Consider the following 13,994-nt stretch of genomic DNA (forward strand, 5'->3'; position numbering starts at 1 on the left):
ATAGACATAGAAATATATCTATAGTGAAAAGAGTGCAGTTGTGGGTCTTTAATGGAGTGTACCCACAGTTAACGAATATTGATTAACTTGGTTAATGAGTTTAACCAATTAATCTCATATTGTCGGAGCCTCTAATCTACAGGTTCACTAGGTCCCCTCGTAGCTCACTAGGGGATACTTAAAAAGAATAATTTGAATTGTTCAAATTAATTTGAGAAAACTATATATTAATGAGATTAATATATAATTAATTATGGATATGATCTATAATTAAATTGAATAGCAATATTTGAATAAGATTCAAATTAATTAATTCAAGTGAATTAGATTTGCAAAGAATTAATTAATAGAGAGGTTTTGCACATATACATGGGATGTGTATGATAATTAAATGTATACATTAAATTGGATTTAATGTATAAATAGTTATTTAACTATTGTACAAATTAAAATTAAATAAATATTGTTTAATTGGGTTAATTGATTAAATAAGTGTTATTTAATTAAATGAACTAATTAAATAAATAAATATTATTTAATTAATTATAGAAAATGAGAATATATTAGGAAAGGGGTTTGGCCCTTCCCTATATAAAGACCTCCCCATGGCCCTTTGGGAATGCACTGAATACATAATTTTGATTGTAGAGAAACTCTGACAATACACAATTGCCTAATGTTTTTGTGTGAATTTTCTCTAAGCCTCTCTACTCTCCAAAACCTTATTCTCTTCTCCCTCTACCAATAGTTGGATACCACCTATCCCTCTATTAGAATCCTAGAGAAAAACTAGGTAACTCTCGTGGTAGTATTTGAGATGGCTCAAGGAGTTGTTCATGATCAAGATCGTTTGGAGATTCGTTTGTTGGAACCTTAGAGAGGATTGTTCATGGTACTTGGGGAATCTACAAAGGTAAGAACCATTCTAATACTTTCCCCTAATAGCATGCTAGTTTACGTGTTTATTCATTTCGTTTAGATTAACGATTTAGTTTAACGTAGAATCGTGGGATGCAAGGTGTTCTAACACAACGCTTCCATTGCGGGATCTGATCCCTTCAAATGATATGATTATTACTAGGGATGATCCTCACGCTTTTTATGATCTGCAACACTACCTTGGCGAGCATTTGAGATGAAGGATTTGGGGTCACTTAGTTACTTTCTTGGTCTTGAAGTATCAATGAGCTCTACTAGCTACTCCTTGTCTCGAGCGAAATATGCTTCAGACTTATTGGTGTGCTCTGGGATCACTAACTCTGATACATCCCCGACACCGCTCAACCCTAATGTTCGTTTGACTCCATTTGATGGCATTCCCCCCGTAGATGTCATTCTCTACCATCAACTTGTTGGCAGTCTTATTTATCTAATAGTGACTCATCCCGACATTGCACATGTTGTTCACATTGTAAGTCAGTTCATGGTTGCCCCTCAAACCATTCATTTTACTGTTGTTCTTCGTATTCTTTGTTATGTCAAAGGAACTCTGGGACATGGCCTTCAGTTCTCATCCCAGTCATCCCTGGTCTTATCCGGCTACTCTGATGCTGATTGGGTTAGTGATCCTACTGACCGACATTCTACCTCAAGTTATTGTTTCTATCTTGGTGACTCTTATTTCTTGGTGGAGTATGATATAGAGTGTTGTCTTCATTCTAATACGGAGTCTGAATATCACACTCTGGCTGATGCTACGTCACAGTTATTGTGGCTCCGTTGGCTTCTTATTGATATAGGAGTTTCTCAGCCGTCTGTCACTATTTTTCACTATGATAGTCGTAGTGCCATCCAAATTGCTGACAATAATATTTTTCATGAGCGCACCAAGCATATTGAGAATGATTGTCATTTTGTTCGACATCATCTTCTGAGTAAAACTCTTCTTTTACAAGTTTTTTCTACTACTGAGCAACCTACCAATATTTTCACCAAAGCTTTGTCCCCAGGCACGTCCATCCACTACTTAACAAACTCAAGTTGATTCCTACCTTACCACCTTGAGTTTGAGGGAGGGTGTTAATGTATATACTTAATCTATGTGGTTAAAGAGTTTTTAAGTTGGTTGATGTTTCTAGGATCTATTCTTAGTCTCTTAATATTGTATTTACACCCCATACTTCTCTATAAAATATAACTTGTGAAAATACATTGTTTTCAATCAAAGTTTAGGGATTGGTTTTAAGTCTTGAATCTTTAGATATTATCGAGGACTAAAATTATCCTTATTTTTTGAACATTTCATTCATACTTTTAAAAATTGGTTGTTTTCAAATATAGAAAATTAAGTCAACTTATTTATAAATATAACAAAATATCATTGTCTATTAATGTATCATTGTTTGTCATCAATAGACAATGGCATTTCGTTATATTTGAAAAAAATTCTATCATTTTTGCCACTTAAGACAATTACCTCTTATATATCATATTTATATATAGTAATAAAATTTGTGCACACTTTCAATAAATACTTTATAAAAATCTCGATCAATTTTTTTTTATTATTTTAAAATTGATTCTAGAAATTATTAAGATAGGAACACTTTATTTATCAATCTTTCGACAATGTATTTCCTCCTTTTTGTAATGGCACACTAGAAGATAGATTTACGTTGAATAATTGATTTATATAATGGTCTACATTATTCTCGATCAAATTGTACACTTTCATGAGCAATTCAACAATGGGTTCTCAATTTAACTAATATTACTACTACTTAAAAAATAAAAACTTAGTTACATAAAAAGAATTCAAGTCCAAAATAATAGAATGTGTAGTATAAGGATAAAATAATTATATATGTAGAACAAAAAGATGGTAAAAGATTAAAAAACTCATGCCTAGCCACCATTTTGCTCGCTTCTTCCTGATTTTCTCAAATTGAAAGTTATCACCAATAGCTATTATTATCTACTATCAATTGCTATCTCTGATAGTTTCTATCGGTGACAATTTTCAATTTGAGAAATATTAATACAATCTTAAAATATTAGCTTTTAATTTGCTATAATTATTAGTGGCTATCATTGACTTACTTTCATCAATCGGAATCAACCTTGAAATATTAATAGTTAAGGTTATTAGTGGTTATCAATAATAGACTTTTATAACTAGTTATCAATATTGAAAGAAAACCAACAACTTTGAAAGATTGAGCTATATTAGTGATGGAAAACCATTAGTGGCTATTACTAATAGACTTTCATAAATGACTGTCAACTTTGAAAGAATAATACAATAGCTATCACTAATAATCTTCTATCGTGGCAGCTGCCAGTCGATATCACTGATAAACTTTCATCGATTAGAATTAACCTTGAAATAGTAACACTTAAGGCTAGCAATGATAGACTTCTATAACTAGTTATGAACTTTCAAAGAAACTTGATATATAGTTTTCACCTAACTTCTATCATCGATATCACTAATATCACTCATATCGTGGTTATTAGTGATAGTTTATTTCACTGATAACATCACTTATAAGATGTTATCAATGACCTCACTAATATCATGCTATCAATTATCTCATTGATATCGTGCTATCAGTGATAGCTTTCTAACACCGATAACATGCTATCAGCGATAGCTTCTATCATCGATAACGTACTATTGGTGATAGCTTCTATATATCATCGATAATGTGCTATCAATATTAGCTTCTATCACCGATAACATACCATCAGCGGTAGCTTCTATCAATGATAGTTACTAACTACCTTACTATCCCTTTCCTTATACATTAAATATATTTGTACGGTTCCTTTTCTTTTTGATACCTCTCAAAAGCACTTTCTTAAAAGTAGTGAACAACCAAACCAAACTCTTATTCTTCGTTTGATTTTGTAAAAAAATATTACAGTACACAAATACACAAATATTTCTATTTCTGCCCTTCATTTTGGGACATCTATGCCATTTTTTCAACTTTATTTCTAATAAACATCATACTCTTAAAGTTTTATTAAAAAAAAAAAGCTATTGGCATGTCTGATATCGTTTGCATTTCTCATTTTTTGAGAAATAAACTTGTTTAACTATTTTCGTTTCTTATTCCAAACCTTTAAAAAAATATTTCTAAAAATGGTGTAAATTTGTGGATTAAAAAAAATAGCTTCTTTCAAATTCGTTTTCATTTGCTATTTATATTTAATGTTTCGTTATAATAATCAAACTTGATGATTGTGTTATTGGTATTAAGTCACTTGTGAATTTGGTACTTTCAAATCTTTGGTACAAAACTTAATTTCTTACGAAAAACGAGAAGAAGCAAAAATCGGAGAAAAGAAAGAAAATTAAAAAATAATAATCATTGCTCTATTAAAAATGAATCTTTGTTACTCTTTAGTCGTTTGAATGTCTCACTCTTTCTCTTTCTTTCTTTTTTTCCCTTCACATATGGTACTTATTAATGTCACAAAGGAAAAGTTGTACATGGAAAGGATGGATTTATGTTTCTTATTGATGATAAATATAATAAGGAAAATTATCCATCTATACGTGTAAACTTTAATGTTATATCAATTAAAATCCTAAATTTTGATTGTATTAATTTAAACTTATGAACTTTCATAAGTGTATCAATACACCATTCATTACATTTTACCGTGTGTAAGACTTATAATTATATCAATTAAGCTCCTAAACTTCTATAACTAGATGATCTGTTAGAATTTTTTTGCAAATTGTCCATGAAATCAACTCTAATGATCTATTTTATAAAACCAATATTTAAAAAAGTTTGTACATGTGTGACAGCTAATGCATCGATAATTTTAAATTTTAGATGTTTAATGTACTCAAAATAAGTTTCACACGAAAGTCATAAAAAAAAAAAAATAGAAGAGTGTAAATTAAACCCCTACAAAATTTTAAGTTTTAAATGAACATAATTAATAGTTAAGAATTTTAATTGATATAGCCTTCAAAATTGAAAAGCATAAATTGAATTTTCTTATGATAATAATAAATAATGCCATAATAAAATGTAGTCTCAATACAACCAAACATACGTAATGGATAAAACTTACCTTCATTCTATTTCTAGCCCGGGCTCATGGTTTTTTAATAAAACTAAAAATAAATGTTTGGATTTTCCCATCTTTTATTAAAAATCTATCTTTATTTTTTATTTTTTTCTTAATAAATAGGAGTGAGGATTCAAATCACAAAGGATGTTATTTCTCTTTTTTCGATGTATGGAAAACCTATAATGTTTAAAAATTCAATGATGCTTACTTTACCAAGAAAAGGGTTACATTGAATAAAGAATTTGTGCCTATTATTAGTAAATCTAAATTCAACATTGTATATATTGGATTTTTCTTAATTTCTTTAAAAATGAGTTTTTAGCCATATTAATTATTGCTTCTCTATATAAATTCTTTTTCGTCAATATACTAAAGAGTAGTCATATGTCGACAACAGATAAAAATTACACAACCAAAGAAAAAATGAGAATGAAACAAGATAAGAAACTTTTTTTTAATTAATACTTCATTAAATCTCTTCTACATTTTTTTATATTACATAGGAATAGTTATATAAAAGAAATTATATTAAAAAGAACACAACTTCTTCTATTGAAGTTTGTTGAAAGATAGAATTTCATCGGAAGACATTACAAGAAATATTATTTTTAGTGACGAAACTAAAACATCATTAATAGCCACAAATTCGTGCAAAAACTCTTTAGTGACGTAAATATTAACGTTGCATGAAACGTTACCAAAGTCCCGTCCGTAAATATCTTTTACGACGTTTTTCGAGAAACATCACAATTTGTGATGAAAACCATTTTCGTCGCAAAATGAAAACCTATTTAGTCGCAAAAGCTTGCTTTTGTTAAAAAATTATTCATTTAATTTCTAGTAATGACGTTTCTTACATCTTTCCTATCTTTTGAATTTCAAATCTAATCAATATTTTGCTGGTACAAATAGTTGAATAAAATAAGATAAGACCAAATATATTTATGAAAAGGTTTAAAATTAATGTATACACATGCAGGTAACAACTTTTTTGTGTAAGGTTTTGAAATTACAAAATAAGTGAACAAACACAATGCTTAAGTTATAATGTCTTAAAAAAACAAAAGAAACATTATTAAATATTCTACCCACAAAGATGAAAGAAGGTCAATTAACAATCTTTTATTCTTGTGCCGTCAACAAGGATCAATTTTAATCTTGCGCATAATGTATACAATTTTTTTCTCATTTCAAACCGAAGTAAAATCACAACAACAGAAGTTATAAAACAGTCTCAAGCATAATAATCACAAATTCGACTAAGAGGACAAGATCAATATGCAAAATGTAACATCTTAACGTTCAATAGATTCAATAGGATTAAAATAAAAAAATAATAAAAAAAGAAGAATAGGCAATACTATAAGCATAAAAATCATAAATTAACATTTACTACTATCACAACTAAAAATTAAACAACCTCTCTCCCTTTTTAAACACGAGTAGAATCACATTTACCAATTATAAATTATGTACTATCACAATTACAAAATTTTCAAATTACTTAAACATAAGAAATTTTTTTCAAAAACTTAAACATATAACATAAGGAAGTCCCCCATAGTCACAAACATGCTATTACACATGATCTTAAACTAAATCAAAATGATCGTTAACAAAGTTCTAATTACACACAATAAGTTCTAAATCAAACTTCACCTACATAAATATATTTTAAATCACAGTTTAATCACACAAATATTCTCCTAATTATATTTTAAACACATAATACACTCAAAATCAAATATTAAACTTCAAAAGGTTCAGTAACAAAGTTCTAGTTCTACAATAATAAGCTACAAATCAAATTTTAATCACATAAATAACCTCCATAATCATACTTTGGACGCACAATAAAGTAAAAATCACACTTTCACCGAACAATAAACTCTAAATTAAAACTTAAATCACACAAATAGACTCTAGATAACACAAATATTTCTCAATAACAAAGTTTAAGCAAAAAAAACATAATGGAAAATTTTACATACCTCCAAATGCTTAATCAAAAAATAATTTAAGCTCCAATGATGTTATTGGAACAAAAAGGAAACAAAAAACTTAAAAATGAAAAAACCCCAAACAAAATGAAACAAACAATGGAAGAACTTGTAAAAATGGAAGAACTTGTACACCCCTAAACCACAAAATCAGCCTCTATATATCCTTTGTGAAAAAAGAAAACTTAAAATGGAGTTTAAAGATTGTGAGCGACCAAAGGGTGGAAATGAAAACCCTTTTTCCGCCCGCATGTTTTTTGAGTTTTTACGATTTCATATTTTCATCACAAATATAAAATCGTCGTAAGCATTATTGCGACGAAAAGATAACTGGTCCCAAATTGTGACAAAAAATTGTCACAAGATTTAATCGACGAAAATGTAATTCCTCGAACGAGTTACAACGAATTGATATTTCATTGCAAAAAAATTGCGACTAATATTTTTCATTATTGTAATTTCGTTGTTAAAAACAATTTTTGTTGTAGGGACAAGTGTTATTAGCTTTGACCATGCCTCTTATTATACTAAAGACAACAAAGACCTCATACTAACAACCATTCGAAGTAATGTGGTCATTCATGAACAAGGTCTTAGCTAATAGAAATTTTGGAAAGTGGTTACTTGCACTCAATACGCTTGTCTCACACAATGTCCTAGAAATTTCAGAATCAACAGTAAAATAAAATAGAGAGTAAATAAAAAATAATCATATCGAGCTTGGTAATCCAATTCGATGATAAACCACCTACGTTTGAGGAAAAGTGTGTAATGACCCAACTTTTCGAGATCCCTAACTGTGGTCATTACTACTATAAATAGAGTTTTTGAAACAAAAAGCTAGATGACAAATTAAACTCAAGACAAATATTTTCCAAATAATTAAAGCTTTCATTGAAATGATCTAGAGATTTTGAAACAAAGTTAGTTTATTTCGGGAAAGTTAGTTTATTTCGGGATCCCTATAATGTTGATAAAAAAGAAATTTAAAATTAAAATTACAAAACTCGATAGTCTTCTTTAATCTTTAAAATATATAAAAACATGACATTGAGCAAAAGCAATTCTCTAATCCCGTATGGCACCTTCAACAGACCTCCTCATCAACCGCCTGATACTTTCTTGCCTTTACTTGAAAAATATTTTAAGAAAAGATTGAGTATTTCAAATATTCAATAAGTATCCCCACTAATAGGGTCAAACACATGCAAACGGGATCTAAATGTTTTCAAACTGGTGGGACTTAAAACTCTAGTTTTTGGTCATACACTCCATTTTCTTTCCCCTGGATGTGCATCAAATTCATACACATTAGCTCAATGTACATCAATTTCATATACATTGAACCCTGAGTCTGTAGGCATGTATCAGTTTCATGCATGAGTGTGCATCAATTTTATACACATCAGCTCAATGTACATCAATTTCATATACATTGAACCCTAAGTCTGTAGGCATGTATCAGTTTCATGCATGAGTGTGCATCAATTTCATACACACTAAAAACTATCTAAGTACATTAATTTTATGTAACTTAGAACTGTTGAACTTGCATCAATTTCATGTTGTCAATAACTTTAGGATGGAAAGGATTAAAATTCTACTTTTTAAATATTTCATGTAACATAAACATATACATGAGGTCCCATGTAATTTATTTAACTGATAAATTGATCATAAATGTCAATAATAAATTTTAAAGTAAAACATGTCATGCTCATCATAACTTCAAATACATTTTAATTGACCAAGCAAAAAACATTAAATATGAATTTTGTCTGACACTTAAGGCAATAACAGTAGTAAAGTCACTTACCTTGAACTTGAGTTCAGATAGAACTCTATAAGCAATCAACCTTCCCTATCAACTTCTAGGAATACTTGTTAGAAAATTCTCAAATAACTAAATGTATTTAGAAGTTTCTAAGAGGAACTTCTTTACTGCAAAAAGGAGAGCGAGATAGCTGGAAAAAAATGTGGAAGTAACAAGAGACTTTTCTCTCTGGTTGACTTCCCTTTCAAATGAAGTGGATGGTTTAGAATGAAGTGAATGGTTGTATTTATAGAGGAAAAATAATTCTAATTCTAAATTATTTGGGAATCCATAATTAATTAGTAGATAAATTAGATTTCCTTTTTGAATATGACATTTATCTAATTAGAAAATCTATTTTTAATTAAATTAGAAAATCAATAATTAAAGTAGTAGATAGATTAGATTTTCTTTTTTGAATAAGAGATTCTTCTTTTTTTTTAATTAATTAGAAAATCAATAATTAAAGTAGTAGATAAATTCGATTTTCTTTTTTAATAAGACATTTTCTCTAATTAGAAAATCCAGATTTTAATTAATTAAAAAATCCATAATTAAAGTAGTAGATAGAGTAGATCTACATTTTGAATAAGACATTTTTTTCTAATTAGGAAATCCACATTTTAATTAATTAGAAAATCCATCATTGAAGTAATAGATAGATTAGATTTACTTTTTTAATATAATATAGTCTAATTAATTCAAGAATCCTTATTCTAATCAAAATTAGAAATTCCATAATCTAATTAATTTAGAAATTCATATTATGATAAAATCAGAAATTTGAAAATAAACCCCGTTTCTATCCATTTGAATTAAATCCAAATTTCTCTTAACAATGCAATTTAAATTCATTATCTTCTTTAATTTTGCTCTTAAAACTAAAATTAAAGAACCATAAGTCCAATCAATTTAAGATAATCACATTTAAAATTATTAGAACGTTGTTTTTATCTGTAAATAAGTCTTGAGAACTCCCTTCTCGATGAATAACAAGTTAGGCTCCCCCTAAGGCCAGTGGAGAATCCAAAAATTTTGTTGACAAGGGGTTTTATATAATTTAGTAAACATAAATGGAGTGGAGCTTGAATCTAGGTCCAAAGAGGGTTAGAAAGCAGATTTACCATTGGGTTAGCTAGTGGTTTTGATATTATACTAGTTATATATATATATAACATTGAGTTTAGGGGGGCTCGAGCGTCCCTAGATCTATACTAAATCCGCCCCTGCCTAAGGCTTGAGAAATCCTTCTCGATCAACAAAGTCTTAGGCTCCGCCTAAGATCGAGCAACCTTTGTTGTTGTGTTACTTCTTGGAATCAAAGCAATGCAATATGTATTCGATAGAATTCTCACGATGGTCTTCTCAAATAATATATGTGGCAACCTTAGCATGAGAACTTCTTGAACTTAAATAGCACAGCGATATGATGGAAAATATACTCACATAAAATTGTCAGATTCACTCAAAGGGAAAACATCCCATATAAAATATAAGTTAAATAAGGAAAGAAATATTCTATAGATTTGGCATCTAGAAGAACATCCTCAGAGACAAGATCCACGAGAGATAAAAATAGAGACAACTCCTAAAAATCCAAGAAGTCGACGCCATAAATCTTAAATAAATATATTTAGCCAAAATCACATTTGTAACATACAACTTCTTCATTGATGTTTATTGAAAGATGGAATTCCATCTCTAATAAAATTTGAAGACAAGTGTTGTTAGCTTCAACCATGTCTCTAATTATACTAACTACAACAAAGATCTCATACTAACAACCATTTGAAGTAATGTGTCCTTCATGAGCAAGGACTTAGCTAAATTGGTTCGTAGGGATCGTATACAATACATCATCAAGATTGGAACGATCTGCATCTAGATTATTCAATATTTCTTTAAATTTAGGCAAAATTGGTCAAATGCACCTTTAAAAAAATCAACCAATACTATGAATGTGATCTTTGCATTTTTGTTCTTATCAGCATCCAAATGGGATTATTCTCCATAGTTTCTTTACAATTTAATTAGCAATAATTATCATTTGCCTCATGATCCCAAAAATGTGTTAGCATTAGCAATGGTTGTGTTAAGAATAATTAAACTAAGAAAGCGAGAGGGTTGAATTTAAATTAAAAGTTGTGTTTTTTTTTTTCCTATATGATAATGGTGGCTCTTGTAAACTCAAAATTTAGAAAATCTATATATTTGGAATTTGTAGAAAAAGAATATATATAAATAATGGCTTTTATAAGGCTAAATTTATACAAAACGAGTTGATAAAGTTCATAAAATGATTAAACTTAAAATTTAAAATAAATAAATATAATAATTTGAACATAGTCCGACATTATCAGCTTCGTCATAAACCTATAGAACTGGAAAGGAAGTTTGCGTGGGGAAATGATGAATTTTCGGTATTCATAAGATTGATGTTTTGTAACTTAGCGTATTAAATTGCGGCAAAAAAATGTGGTCAAGTATCCATCCAAAATCCCAGATTCAGCGGTGCGTCGCCATCTGGAATTTTTCTTACGTAAAATAAATGTTTTCAAATTTTAGATCATCCTTTAGAGAAACAAAAAATTATAAATAAATAGGATCCGTCATTTTTTTAATTAAACTTATGAATACTACTTCTAACTCTAAATTTCTTCTTTTGTTATCTATTTTTCATCAATGGTTTAAATTTTGAGAACTAAAAAAATAGCTTTCAAAAAGTTATTTTTGTTTTTAGAATTTGGCTAAGGATTCAACCATTGTACTTAAGAAAAATATAAATCATGATAAAAAAAAATGTAGATGAAAGAAGTAATTTTCAAAAACAAAAATAAAAAATCAAATGATTATCAAACGGGATATTAACTTTTTAAATTTTGCTAAGAATGTTAAATCAACTCCTAAATTGAAAACTACACATGAAGTCCCCTTTTTTATAACTTTTAGCGGATCTTTTTTAAAATATTGTACACTAAAAAAATATTTAGAAAAATATAGTTGTTTACAAAATATTTATGAAAATTAATTAAGTTTCACTATTTTTCATTATTTTTAAAATTGAATTTAAAATTTTACGTCATAATTATTTTAGATTAATTGTAATTAAAAATGTAAATCATTTAGTCTAGAGATCAAATTGAAACAAAACTCAAATCTTAAATGTAAAATTGTAATATTATTAATTTGAGCTTTATGTGTATAAGTGTTATCAATTTAATTTAGTAGTTAGTAATTATTGAATTATAAATTGGCTTTTATTTCTAATTGCATCAAAACCATGAAGTTTGTTTTATTTACAACATTTGATTAATTTTAGATTTTGCTATAATTTTTAATTGTGTTCACATTATGTTTAAAGGTATATAAGTTATCTTTATCTAAGAAAAGATATATAAATGAAATGGTTCCATTTGAATTTTTTGAATTATCGTATTGGTTTAAGAAAGAGAAAGGGAAAGAAAAAAGAGAAAAAAAAATGTGAGTCATAGTGGAGATTATTGGAAATTTCGAAGGAAGAGAAGAAAGAATGTAATTATTGCAAAACTATAATATTTTTCTAAATATTTTTAAAAGTACCACATTTTCATAAATATTTTTAAAAACTACAATATAATTCCAATTTTACCACTTTTAGCCTCTGTTTTATAACTATTTGATTTTTAATTTTTTTAAAATTAAATCTATAAACATTCGTCATATTACACCTCAGATTTTTTTTTTTTTTACTTTGTTATCTACTTGCTATCATTATTTTTTTAAAAAAAAAATCAAATTTTGAAACTAAACAAAAGTAGTATTTATTTTTGAAATTTGGCCAAAAATTCAACTCTTTTACGCAAGAAAAATGCAAACCATAGTATGAAATTGCGTAAAAATAAGCTTAATTTGCAAAAACCATCCGTTTGGTAATCATTTCGTTTTTTTATTTTTTGAAAGTCTATTTTCTCCTCATTTCTTACTATAGCTTGCATCTTTCTCGGTACAATGGTTGAATTCTTAGCCAGATTCCGAAAATGAAAACAAGTTTTAAAGAGCTAGTTTTCTTAGTTTTCAAAATTTGACTTGATTTTTTAAGTTAATGGTAAAAATTAGATAACAAAAAGATGAAAATAGTGTCTATAAGTTTAATTTTGAAAAACAAATAACAAACGGATGGTTTTATTAGTTTTGAAAATAGTGTCTATAAGTTTAATATAAATTTTCTATCAAACGAAACCAAAATAGTTACTAAATGAGACTTTATTAGTTTTTTGTTTTAGCTTTTAAGAATTAAAACTTATAAACACTACTTCCACCAATAATTTTTAGGGGTTTGATCCACGTTTTCAAAACCAAGCCAAATTTTGAAAGAAAGAGAAATAATTTTCAAATTTTTTTTTTTTTTTTTTTTTTTAGAATTTGACTAAGAATTTAAGTATCTTTTTAATAAATGTGAAATCATAATTGAGAAATTAAAAGGAAATGTGCATAACTTTAAAAAATAGAAAATAGATAATAAAATGGATATCAAACGGTCTTGGGATCTTTTGATAACTATTGATTTTTTATTCATCCGCTAGTTTGTTTGTTTTGTTAATTACTTTTCTAAAGTGTTAATCCAAGTTGTAAAAACTATATTCTTTTTAATTTGGCTAAAAATTCACATTTTTTCAAAGGGAGATTAAGACCATAAAATAAAAGTTCGAGAAAAACAAACATAATTTTTAGAAATAGAAACCTAAAAATGATTTAATGTTCCATGTATTGAGTCTATCATCCCATAACTATATGAATCAAATCCAAGTAAATAAATACTTAGTTATTCTTTTAACAAATAATAAACTTAAGCTTCATCATTCAAACAAGCCCCTATAGCTCAGTGGTAGAGCGTCCGTCTTGTAAACTGAAGGTCTGTAGTTCGATCCTGCATGGGGGCAATTCTTTTTTCCGTTTCCTTTTACTGAGAATAACCGGAATCAATTAAAATAAAATTTTCTCCTTCATAAATCATAACTTCATTCTCATGTTATAAACAGAAGATTTTACCAAATAAAAAATGATTTTTAATATTTTATACCATTTTAGGTTTTACTTTAAACTGTTTGATTTTTAAATTTAAAACTTCAATTTATTATCAAGTAATAAAATAAAATGAGATATCAAGA

The 13,994-nt window shown here is 27.8% G+C and overlaps 1 non-coding gene across 1 annotated transcript; it reads left to right on the plus strand.

Moving 5' to 3' along the window:
• Positions 1 to 13,694: 13,694 nt before the first annotated feature.
• TRNAT-UGU (transfer RNA threonine (anticodon UGU)) lies at positions 13,695 to 13,766 on the plus strand. Its single transcript has one exon. It is a non-coding gene; the product is annotated as a tRNA-Thr (tRNA).
• Positions 13,767 to 13,994: the final 228 nt, after the last annotated feature.

Source organism: Benincasa hispida, chromosome 7 (genome assembly GCF_027475165.1).
Source record: "Benincasa hispida cultivar pf3 chromosome 7, pf3_genome.v1.1, whole genome shotgun sequence".
Taxonomy (NCBI): domain Eukaryota; kingdom Viridiplantae; phylum Streptophyta; class Magnoliopsida; order Cucurbitales; family Cucurbitaceae; genus Benincasa; species Benincasa hispida.